The 13,540-nt window shown below is 33.8% G+C and overlaps 1 non-coding gene across 1 annotated transcript; it reads left to right on the top strand.

Annotated features, from left to right (window-relative positions):
* The first annotated feature begins 13,216 nt into the window (after window positions 1-13,216).
* Window positions 13,217-13,321, top strand: LOC121222794 (small nucleolar RNA R71). Its single transcript, XR_005920165.1, has one exon. It is a non-coding gene; the product is annotated as a small nucleolar RNA R71 (small nucleolar RNA).
* The last annotated feature ends 219 nt before the right edge of the window (window positions 13,322-13,540 follow it).

The following is a 13,540-nucleotide window of genomic DNA, read 5'->3' as shown; positions in this document are numbered from 1 at the left end:
TGAAAGAAAAAAATTTTGAGATGTCAACTATAGATTTTATCATGTATTAGTTTTTTTTATCATTTTTGAAAAGATTAAATAGAATATTTTTCATTTGAGGTGAAAGCATAAATTTTCTCAATATTAATTTATAATTTGATGATTTATAAAAGAGTAAGAATTACAATTTTCCAATTTTAAGGGTAACGACCCTGCTTGCCTATATATATCAAAATTGTAAAAATTAGTATGGTTTTGCTTCTTTTACTCATTTTCTTTTTTAATTAATCATTGTTTTCCAAGATCAAAAACCAAAACAAAGAAAAAGAAAAGTCTACATCAAGAAATATACGCAAAATATATAATATATTCCAAGCAGCATACCATTATTTGTCAACGCTCTGAATTTACAAGATGAGAGTCATAAGGGATTTAAACTCTATACAACCTTATCCCTTAAGATTATAAATATAAACCATGATAACTCTAGTTTTACTGGAGTGTTCCACTAGGCCACCAATGCTTCAAGTAGATGGGCTTCTCCATATGTTACACAAATCAAGCCAGTTCAAGTGGGTTAAATAAGCCCCATTTAATCAGTTAACCTCCATGGGATATTCTATGTGCATTTGTCATGAGCTTCAATCTCACGATGCCCTCGTCGCATCCTCAGAATGACATTGGTCTAACTCATCCTGAAACTGTCATAACGCCTCAGTTGATTCCTAACCATTCTTTTTGTTCGATAGTTTCACCCCTCAAAACATTTGCCTCAGCTTATGTCTCTGTCATCGTCTAACTCTAATTGTTTCTCTCCTTTTTACATCTCGTTCACAAGAGCCCACTGCTCTTACTTGCCCCCATTGTGACTTGCCTCGATCAAGATCTCATTTTTCCTCACAAATAAGCTTCGACACACCCGCATTGAACATTGGGTTAACCTTGAGTATTGCCACTAACTCTGGTTTGTAAACCCCTCGACTTGCCCACTTCAGAACTCTAAAAGGGCCCTTATGTCTTTACCAAGCCAACAGTAAGTCATAATAAAAACACTAGAAATGTGTTTGAGTTGTACATTGCTCATAGAATTCACTCAATTTAAATGTCTAGTTTGCATCATCACTTTTCCCACAAAGTTTTATACACAACCCACCTCTCTCATAGGTGGTAAACCCACTAATAACTCAACAAGTTTCACATTGATTTGCTGCACCTCTAGCATTTCCAAGGGGGCATCTTTAGCACTCTGATCTACCCAATCAATGTTCTTACCATAATGAACTTCCTTGGGTAGCTAGGTTATCGATAATACCTTGGTTCCACCATTTTCATCATGACTCACCAGCACAACGCATTATTGTTAACAAGTATCAAAGATACATATGTAATCAACAAAAAGAACCAACAAAGCATTAATCTTGTCAAGAAAATTCAAACCAAGAACAAAGTCACAATCATTTAAATGAATTACCTCAAATTCTTCATTGTCTTTCCACTAACAGATCTATAGTTTAACTTCTTATGCTACTCCCACAGTTGGGACCTCTTTGGAATTTACAGTATTGATCTTCTTAGTTGATTTGCTAACTGAAAGACCAAGTTTACCCATGACTTTATCTAATATAAACAAACTAGATGCCCCTATATCAATAAGAGCACCTCTCTTTCGACCTGTGACGTTGATATCCACAAACATCAACTCTTTATGCTTGTGATACCTCTTCGTTTTAGCAGAATTGAGTATTATTGACCCAAAATTTAATACCCTATCCTCAACAGGCTCCACTTCATCTTCTTTACTAATCATGGACAGCTTAAATCATTATGGGAAATCTTGTATCCTATGCGAACTGTAACATAAGAAGAACTTCATTGGTTTTTTGGTTTGATGTTGGTTTTTAACTTCCCATTATGTGGTTTCCTCTTACCACCATTTACACCATTGTCATTTTGAACATGTCCTTCTTTATCTCCCCTACCATTGTCCTTTTCCTTGGGTTTGGAAGACTCAAACTTGTCTTTCCTTAGAATAAGCTCAATAAAAAAATCTAGTACAGTCATGGCTTTGGTAAGTTTTTTGACCCCTCAATATTGCAACTCTTACTTTGCCCGAGGCTTTAGCCCATCCAAAAAGGAGAAAAATGCCTCCTACTCACCTAAATTAGAAATTTGGAGCATGAGTTCATTGGACTCCCGCACATACTCCCTAATTGTGCCTTGTTGCGTAAGCTTGCCCAACTTAGCCCAAGCCTCATACTTGACATACTTTGGGTAAAACTGCCCCTTAAATTCACTCTGAAACTCCTCCAAAGTCTCAATGGTAGCTCTACCCCATTTCTCATCTATAGACCTACAATGCCACCATAACAGATTGCCATAAGTAAAATACACAATAATAGTATTTACCTTAGTAGCATCATCCACGATGCCTCCAGAACAAAAGTATTACTCCTTTCCCCACAAGAAGTTGTCCACATCCCTAGCAAACCTTGTCCCTGTAAACTATTTCGGCTTGGGGACATCCACCTTAGGCTTGGGTGTCGTAACCAACACCTCATTACCAAAACAACTTTGCAGATAACGAGCTCCCTCTTAAGCTCTTCAATTTGTTCCTTCAACATAGACACAATAGCCTCGAGAGCATCATCCCTCACTATCAACTTATCTACAGTGGAATAGAATACCCCTTACATTGCTTCCACATTGGAACCGAGAGTCTCCACAACATATTCCTTGAACTGCTCTTTCATCGAGTCAAACTCTACAATGTATCCCTCAACTACCTCGAGTGTTTCCTTCATATCATTCACAGATTCCTCGAAATTGGTCACCCAACCTTCCAAAGTCGATAGGACATCCCTCAATCAACTAGTTTTCTTGGCCCTCCCATGAGTCTCTCTAAGCTCAATTTGCTTATCTATTCATTCTATCAACTCGACCAACGCCTTGCCGAACATTGGCTCAGATACCAACTATCACGGGGCTATAACTTAAGTCTCACCAACCACGCAACCCTAGGTAAAAACTTAGCTTCAAATCCGCCTAAGTCATCCTAACTAGGGGTGATCAAAATTTAATTCAATTCGAAAAAATCGATAAAAAATTCAAATTTTGAATTAAATAGTTTGAGATATTTGAGTTAATCGAGTTATTATGATAAACTCAAATAAAAAAAATCAAATTGAGTAAATGCTCTCAAAGTTTTTCTATTACTTTGAAGAATTATAATTGAGTGAGATGATTATAAATGAGGGGGAGATTTATTTATAGTTGAGCTCTCTTAAATCCAACGATACAATTTAAATTATATTTACGGTTAAGATTAAAACCTATCTACAAGATTAAAATATATCTACATTGACGATCAAGATTAAAACCTATCTAGAATATGAATATTCTCTAAGGCATCGAAATATTTATTGCTAAATTTTATGCATAAATTTTGAAATATTCATATTAAAAGGACTAATTGTTTATTTCATGGCAGGTTTATATATTTTTGTGTCGTATTCCTATCATGTCTAGTATCGTCATATCTACTCTATAAGTAGAATGTTGTCTCAGATTCAATCTAATTATAATTAAATCATATGAGTATCTTGATTTTTTAGTAGATTTAAGTGGGGATAAATATCAAAACTATATATGAATATTGATTTAATGTGCAATGTCATATATGAATTTTTACTTTTGGGTAATTTTATTCATGAAACTTTGATTTGATTTGGTTTCACAAATCATTAACAACATTATCGAATTTGTATAATTTTATGTTGATATGTTGCATACACAAATAATTATATTAATCCAATATGAAAATAAATGTATATATTCATTTCTTTCAATGTGAACATTTGAATCAAAATAAAATTTTCATGTATATTGTAACACCACATACCCGACCCGATTATCAGGTCTGAGCTACATGATGTCACATTCATTGCCAGAACAACTACAATCATTTATACTTAATTTGAGAACATTGAAAATTTTAAGTAAAAGTATCAAATGTGTATAATAGGATATAAAATCATTTTCGGGTCTCAATTGAGCTTACAAAAGTTTTTTTTGCTAAACCGATGTCAGATTAGGACCAAATTGTAAAGTTTACAAAATGTTAAGTGACTTCCGCCAAATGTGTGAACGTTTGACTAGAAATAATGTAACAAAAAGATATAGAAATATAGCAGCGATGTCTACAAGTATATAGGTCAAATTGTAATATAGTAAATGCACAACGGGGTATTAGAAGGATTTCGAGGATCGTACCTAAGGGAGGTTGAATTAAATCTAAATATATCGTCTACAGTAGTAGGTCTAAATAGTAATCATTAAAAATTATATTACAATAATTAAAACTAAACATTAAAATCATAAAAGAAATATTAAACTACGAAAATAAAGTTGACAAATGAAAAACTCTCGAATAACAAATAGAAGATTAACTCGCTTCAGTGGTTGTAATTAACTTCCGAATCCAGGTTTTATTAGTGAATTAATTATTATCTAACCAGTATCACCTCTTAATCTATCATAATTTGATATGGCAAATTAGGCTTTCCCGGTATACTTAAGGAGTCTATTCTCAAGCAAAGTAGTGTATTTTCTGTAGTTTTTTTGTAATTTTTAGATTTTAAGTTAATAAGTGTAAATGTAATAGCCCGTTTTTCAATAGTGTCAAAAATAGTGGTTTGGAGGCCACAAATCTGACGAGTAGGTTTGTAAATATTATTATTTAATATTTACGAGTCTAATATAGTATTAAAATAAATTTTGAATTGACAATTTATGTTATTTGAAAGAATAATTAGGTTCAAGTGGTATGACCCTAAAGTCAAGTGGTTTTAAAAATTGAGGTATTGGGACCTCGTTTCTATAAATTGAGACATAAATATTTAAATATTTACGGAGTCTTATTAAGGTCATATTAAAATTTGGTTAAGAAATTTTAATGTTTAGATAGCTAATTAATTGGAAAGGACTAAATTGTAAAGATGTAAAATTTAATGGCTATAGATTTATTTGTATTTAATGGATATAAAAGCATGAAATAAGGGTCTTAAGTAGCAATTCAACCAATTTTAAGGCTAGTGGATGATTATGGCTTGGCATGTGGTGAAAATTGGTTTAATATTTAAGGGTAAAATGGTAATTAGCTAATTAAAGTTGAAATTGAGGAAGGAAAAAGATATCATCTTTTTCAGTTTGGAGAAGGGATGGCCGAAACACCATTTTCAGGGAAGAATCTTTTTTCCAAAGCTAAAATTTCATGCATGGTATGTAATCGTCACCTGTTTTTAGTAAGTTTTATGTTTTTTGTCATCGTATTAACTTAATCTAGCTAACCCGGGGGTCAATTTGTTAAATTTTCAAATGTTATGGAATGTGTCATTGATGAATTTGATATGTTCTTGAAAGTTTATGGTAGAATCTTAAGCTTGGTTGCTAGATAGGACTATTTTGTAAAGTAATTTTTGGTAATTTTAATGTTTAATGACTAAAATGTGAAATTAGTAAAAGTACAAGGACTTGCTGTGAAATAACAGAAAATATGTGTTGTAATAGGGTTCCAAACAATTCAGCTAAACTTGAAATTGAATAAAAATGGTTAATTTGCATGTTTTGAGATTAGAGACTAAATTATATAAAAGTAAAATATTGGGGAAAATTTTGTAAAAATGTCAAAAAGGACTTAATTGCATAAAATGAATTTATTTTTCTGTTAGAATTGGTGAATTGAATGGGATTATTATTTTATATTAAGAACGAGTGGAAAATCGAGGAGAAGAGAAAATTACCAAATAGCCCCTGTACTTAGTTGTTGTTGCAGTTTAATCAGGTAAGTTCGTATCAACTGTAATCATTATAATGTTTTTTAAATTAAATTTTTACTATGTTGTTTGTAATGTAAATGAATCAATATATATATATGAGTGTATCCATATTATAATGAATTGACGGATATCAAGCCTGGTTGAACCTTAAGAATTCATAGGATACAAATGACATGCCGTTAGGGATTTCATGTTTCGGGTACTGGTTTTGAATGTCCTATCGATGGCTGAGTTCCTACATTTTTTACGGATTCTCCACAGTTTCTGTGAGCAGGCACATTTCACAGCTCGTGTGAGCAATGATATAAAGGAAATGTTATGGTTATTTGTAAAGACACACTTCGTGTGAGCTTTCCCAAGTATCTGATGTAATTCTAGATTATTCAATGGGTAAGAAAAGGAATGGAACAATAAATGATTTAATAGAAGGATTCATGACTTTATGAAAGGGGTTGATTCGTATGTAATGTATCTTATGAAATTTACTTATGATGTAAATGAGTTTATATGTGTTGTTGATGAACCTACTAACATGTGAGCTTGATGATGCTTGAATAGGCTTATATTAAACTCATGGCATTGGTATTGATTTATGTTTAATCTTTGAATTGTATTATTGGGAATGGTAAGTATGCAAATAGAATGAATCATGATCTCATGGAAATATTGATGAATTAAATGATATGTTTACATATGGAAATCTACTTATCTTATGGTTAAATTTATTTGAATCATGGACAAGTATACTAACTTGTGAGTTGATGATGTTGGATAGGCTTTTATCAAGTTATGGCACTACTAATGACTTATACTATTCTATGAATTGTATAAATGAAATGGTAAGTTATGTTTAAAGTTTATACGAGCTTACTAAGCACTTGTTGCTTACGTAGTTTCTTTTTTTTTAGATTATCAGAAGCTTGATCTATTTGGAAGCTCGTCGGAGACCTATCACACTATCTAGTAGACAATTCAGTAGTGTTTGAGTAACATGTATAGGGTGATTTGAAATGGTATTATGGTGTATGTGTTAATGGTGTTTTTTCATGTATAAGCTTTGGAAAGCTATGTTTATTTGGTACACTTTGATGCCTTACCAAGATATGTGATTTTTGTTACTTTAAAGTGCTTGTTTATAAGGTTATCTTAGCATGTTAATGCTGGCTTGAAAATGATTGCTTGTGACATGTTTTAGTTCATATTTGAGTTACGTTATCATGTATGGAAATGGCAATATTATCATGATAGGTCGTTTGTATTGATAGCTCATGGATATATTAAATGGTTGATTTAGTAAGTTTATGTCTTTGAATTTTATGTTTAGTTGAATAACTTATATTGCTTATTAAGTAATGTTTTTTTTACTACTTTAGCGTAATTGAAAGGTATGGTATTTTGGTATGCTAGTCGTGGCTTGAAAATAGTAAATGTGATGTGTTTTGCTAGGTGTTTGAATTAGGTTATTATGTTTGAACAAAATGGCATGTATTGATAATTGATGTTTTGGTATGTTTGTAGTGCCTATGAATGGTCTATTGTTTAGGCAAGTTAAGATGTTTTGAATGGTATGTTTAAGTGTATTTGGATGATGTTTGAGTCCCTTGAAAGTGTGTACACATGGATTGGATGTTTATGCATGGTTTGGTTATGAAATGGTTTGATCTTAAGTGAATTTTGGGTTCGCACAGCCTGAGACACGGGCTGTCACACAGCCGTGTGAGACACATAGCCTAGCGACATGGCCGTGTGTCACTTGTGATTCATTAGGGTACTAAGTCAGTGAGTTACACAAGCATGTGAGGCGTCTCAGAGAGTTACACGGGTGAGGACACAGGTTAGGACATGGCTATGTATCCCTTGTTCGAAAGTTGCATGGCCTGGGGTGATTCCACACAGCCGTGTGACCCTTGTTTCCAATTTTTGCAACTTTTTCCTAAACTTTCCATTTTGTTTCAAATTGGTCCCGAATTGGTTCTATGTTATTTTTAAGGCCTCAAGGGCTCGATTTAGGGATAGAATGCATGTAATTAAATGGACAATGATATGATTAATTTATTTAAATATTATTATGTTAAATGTTTCTGATAGTACGGTAATGCTCCGTAATCCTAGTTCGACAACGGAGATGGGTTAGGGGTGTTACAGTAAATGTCTTATTTTTACTCATTTTAATACTCAAATTGGCCAATAGTGTCATTGGGGGGCCTAACGTATGGTTGAGAGAGTAATGACATGTTGGAGCTAAAACCAAGCGAGAATAGCACCAAAGGAGAGGGTATTGCGATATCCAAACCATAGAATCGTAATACCTCTAACAGACCTGAGATTGGGGACCACCCTTCAGTGGTATCGTGATATCCACTTTGGGCATCATAATATCCACCCTCCAAGAAGTTCCCCAAGTTTGAAACTTTCTAAGGTATCGCGATATCCTCTTCCTTGTATTGCGATACTGATATCATGAGGAGACAAAAATGAAAAAAAAAGGTAGTCTTTGTCCACCCGAAGCACCAATCATTGAAGGCCTATTCAAGGGTATTTTGGGCATAAGAATTGGGTCATAATAGCTGCTATATCAGCCAAAATTTGGCTGAGAGAAAAAAAAGAGGCCAAATTACCTTAGTGTAGGCTTAGTTTTCTTTAGATTTTCTTTTAGCTTTTCTTCCTTTTTACTAGGGTTTCTTATTTTCATTTCCTTAGTTGTAGATTTTACATTTCCCAGCAACTTTTCTTCTTGTTTTAGTTGTTCCTATTGTTAGTTAAGTTACTTCTCACTGTAGCTTAACTTTATTTGCACTTTTAGTCCCTGTACCCTAGTTGTAAGACATTTTCAAATTTAGTTTAAAGTATTTCAGTTTCTTTTACTTTGGACTTGTTAAATTTTGTCCCTTTTATGTTTATTGCTTTAGATTTTCTTCTTAAATGCTTCTCTTTACATGTCTTTTAAAGTTTCTTGCATAAAAATATGAACTTTTATATTTTTCTCAAGTTTTTCTTTAATGAATTCTTTTCTTTTCATTTTCATGGTTGTTAAATTTATTTCCAGCATGAGTAGCTAAACTTTTAAAAGGGGTTGGTTGATGGAGATGTGATGAGCTGATTTTTGGATGAATAACCAACTTGTAATAAATTGGACTCATTTGAATGAACTTCAAAACTTAGGATCGACGACCCTAAAGGAACATTTAGGCAAGCGAGACGAGAGGAGATCTTGTTTGGCACCAATTCATTAGTCCCAGGTTAATCGGTGAGATCAAGAAATAATCCAGATTAATTTATCTAACATGGAAAAATGGAAACCAAGAGGTAAAATGGAGTCATTTTGGGAGTTTAAGCGATTTGGATTGCTAATTCGAGGATTAGTAAACCACATCAATGTCAACCAATCACTGTTCATTATTTAATTGTTAATTTTGTAACTTTGCATGTTTTACAATTTAGTCATTGCTAGTTAGATAGTAGAGTAGATTAACTTATTTTGACTATATGATTTTCCCTAATATAACTTTTGCGATTAGTTGGTTAAAATTTTTATTTTACATGCACGCTATTTAGAAATTATTGAATCCATGATTCTCTTGGGTTCGATTCTTGGAATACTCCAGTGTTCTATTCTAACACTATAAATATTACAACCGATCTATCACACTTGCAGTAAAGCCGCAATAATTATATTTTATTTTAATTCTCGAATGTTGGTTTTCATATCTCTCTCTTTTCGCTCGCAATGACAAAGAGAGAGAGAGAGAAGTGGTCACCTCTCAGCCTCTACTAATTAATTACTCGACTAATACTTATTTATCTCTCGACTTCACTTTCCTAACCAGGATAAATCACGATTTACTCAACAAACTTATCTATCGACCTCGTTTAACCTAGATTACTTCCTAGGGTTGTCAGACCTGGGATTTAAGCACGCATAAATTTATACCAACTAACTCACATGAGAAACCCTCATTCTTTTGTTAATCACTCCCACATCCACTTGTTAATCTCCCTAAGGGACTTAGCTACTCATCTATTCAATTACCATCTTCATTAGAATTGAATTAATCATGCAAAACACATGAATTAAATTAAAATGAGAGAAAGATATAAATTGATAAACTAGATTTGCTTAGATTTGTGAAATCTTTTAATAGTTGTTGAGATGTCGTTTGCAAGAGAAACGTAAAAAAAATGAAAATACTAAATAAAGAAAACTTGGACTTAAATTGAATCCAAGTTGAATAATAAGAAATAAAAATATTTTAAAATAAATAAAACTAAAAAAAATTTTAAAATAAAATAAAACTAAGTTAAAATCCTAAACTAAACTAAAACCCTAAAATGGCTTGACAAAAGCTCCCTCTAGTTGAGCAAAAGCCTCCTATTGTAGGCAAAGTTAGCAACCCATTTTAGGTCAAATACAAGCCTTAAACACACTAAATATGGATTGTGCAGATGGAAACACCCTTAATTAATTTTTTCCCTCCATCAGACCTATGTAGCAACACAGCCTAGTGCGTGTCGCAACACACAACTTTAAATATAAATTCTTGTATTGGTTCAGTTTTGTTGCGACACTAGATGCTTGTGTTGCAACTTAGTTGTTGTTCTTGATGCTTTTAGGCCTGAAAATAGGTGTCTTGCACACTCAATTAGATCGTTAAAACTACCTTAAGACTGGTATTGGCCCAATAGGTAAACTAACTCGAACTATTGCACGAATTACTTAGCCAAATTACTTAAACAAATACCGTACGAATCATCGAAATCGAAAAATCATCCATGAATACCTCAACAAAATTTTCAACCATATCAATAAATATTGCCATCATGCATCATTGAAATGTTGCAAGTACATTACGTAAACTGAAAGGCATGTGTCTAAAAGCAAACGTAGCGTACGAGCAAGTAAATGTTATTTTGTATTGGTCTTCTAGGGCTATAGGTATCTAGATGTACCTCGAATATCTATCTAAGAAACAGTAATATTCTTTACCTGCCAGCCGGTCCAACATTTGGTCCATGAAAGGAAGTAGGAAGTGATCCTTCCCGATTGTCTTGGTCAACTTTCTGTAGTCTATACAGATTCTCCAGCCTGTAACCGTCCTCATTGGGATTAATTCATTATGCTCATTTACAATCGTGATTCCACCTTTCTTTGGTACACACTATACCAGATTTACCCATGAACTATCTGAGATAGGGTAAATAATTCCCGCATCTAACCATTTGATAACTTTCTTCTGAACCACCTCTTTCATTATAGGATTGAGTCTTCTTTGCCCATCAATTCTAACTTTCTCGCTCTCCTTCAATATAATCTTGTGCATACAAAAAGAAGGGCTTATTCCTCGGATATCATCTAAAGTCAAACAGATTACCTTTTTGAATTTCTTCAAAACTTTAATCAACTACTCCTCTTAGCATTTTGTTAATCCTGCTTAAATAATCATAGGAAAAGTAAAACAGTTACCTAAATAAACATATTTCAAATGAAAAGGAAGTACCTTTAATTCAAGTTTGGGTGGTTTCTCGATTAACTTTGGTTGTGTGTATTCCTGAGATTCCAACTCTAATGATTCAAAACGTGCTAGTCATACATAGCCTTTTGGATTAGCTTCCATTAAAGCCATATTTTCCTTACCTTATTCATCTTCTAGTGGCTCAGACCCTAAAGTGTTTTCCAAGGGGTCTTCTACAAAATTGCACTATCATTCTCTAGAAATTAACGATTCTAGCTCCTCATTGCTGAGCATTCTTCCACCGGATCAGGGAATTTCATGGCTTTAAGAACATTAAAAGTCATCTGATCATCTTGAACTCACATAGTGAGTTCACCTTTCTACATATCTGTTAATGTTCTCCCCATTGCTACAAAAGGTCTCTTCAAGATGATTGACACTTCCTTATCTGCTTCAAAATCTAAAACAATAAAATTAGCAGGAAAAATAAACTTATCTACACGTACTAGAACATCTTCGATCTTTCCTTCCGGGTATGCTAGAGATCGATCTGCCAGTTGGAGTGTCACAGTTGTTGGTCGAACATCACCTATACCCAATATCTTAAAAACATACATTGGCATCAATTTTATGCTTGCTCCTAGATCGCATAGAGCTTTACCACAGTAAGATTCTCCAATGTTACAAGGTATAGCAAAGCTCACGGGGTCCTTCATTTTCATAGATAGCTTGTTCTGTAGGAATGCACTACACCCCTTTGTTAATGCTACAATCCCAAACTCGCCAAGCCTCTTCTTCTTGAAAAAAATGTCCTTCATGAACTTGACATAGTTAGGCATTTGTTCTAAGGCTTCTACCAATGGGATATTGATATGAAGCTGCTTAAGAACATCACTAGATTTCTTGAATTGCACCTATTGTTTCTATTTCTTAAGTCTTTATGGATACGAAGGTGATGGAACTTTGGCTTGGATCGGATAACTTTTCTAAGGTATTGTATCTGCATTTGAAAAAGGTGTTAGCTTATCAGAATTGACTAGTTTAGATTTTATCTCTTCAGAATTTTCAGAATCTGGAATCTGTGGTGCATATATTTCAATTTTCGGTTGATTTTCCTTTTTCTTGGCAGGTTCAACTTCAACCTCAGCTTCCTTAGGTTTCAAAGTCCTTTCGCTTCGTAAAACAACTGCTTTGTAGTGTTCCTTACTCGTATTCCTTGGATTTTCTGTGTCACTTAGCAAGGCTCATTGGGGTATATTACGAAGCTCCGTAGCTAACTGACCTATTTGGTTCTCTAAATTTTTTAGTGTTATTGCTTGGCTTTGGATTAAGGCGTCATTCTTAGCCATGTACGCCTTCAACAAATTCTCCAAATTATTGGAAGGCTCAGCTTATGGTGGTTTCTAAACTTTTTTATTGAACCCTGGAGGTTGATTTGATCTAAGTTGTATGCAGGTGTTGTTCGATCTAACTCCTTGGTTACTCCAAGAAAAGTATGGATGGTTTCGCCATGAAGGGTTATAGAAGTTGGGCTGTGGTCCTTATACACTTCTATTCTGGTTTTGATTTCCTACGTAATAAACAGACTTGGGATTTGATGGAAAATTCTCAAACAAATGTCCATCCCCATAGTATATGGAGGAAATAACGTTTAATTAACTTGGTGGTTAAGTTGCAACATTATTTAGACCATTAGTAGAAAAGTTTTTAAGCATTGAAAAAATTGAAAATACCAGAGCTGCAAGTGAAGTGAGAGCATCCACTTCATGCACTCCTACTACTCGTCTTCCTGGAGCTACTTGATTGGTCTGTCATTGATAGTTGTTACTGGCTACTTTCTCGATAATTTCATAAGTCTTATTATAAGACTTAGAAAGTGCAGAAGCATCTACCACCGTCCTAGTGCGTACATTGAGACCATTATAAAATGTCTTCACCTTAATGCAATGCGGAATCCCATGGTGAGGGAATTTACGTAGTAACTCTTTAAATCTTTCCCATGCCTCGATAAAGATTCATCATCCATTAGCTGAAAATTAGTGATCTTATTCTGTAACTTAGCATTTTTGCTAGGTGGGAAATACTTAACCAGAAAGCGTTTTGCCAAATCTTGCCATGTAAAAATAGAATCGGGTGGCAATGAATTAAGCCATGCTCGTGCTCTATCTCGCATTGAGTATGGAAACATCTTCAATCTCAATGCGTATTCAGATACATTGGCTATCTTGAAGGAATCATTCACCTCTAAGAGCCGTCAAAGGTGAAGGTACGGATCTT

The sequence above is a fragment of the Gossypium hirsutum genome, chromosome D10 (genome assembly GCF_007990345.1).
Source record: "Gossypium hirsutum isolate 1008001.06 chromosome D10, Gossypium_hirsutum_v2.1, whole genome shotgun sequence".
NCBI classification, from domain to species: Eukaryota; Viridiplantae; Streptophyta; class Magnoliopsida; order Malvales; family Malvaceae; genus Gossypium; species Gossypium hirsutum.
This window is presented reverse-complemented; position numbering and strand designations above follow the sequence as displayed.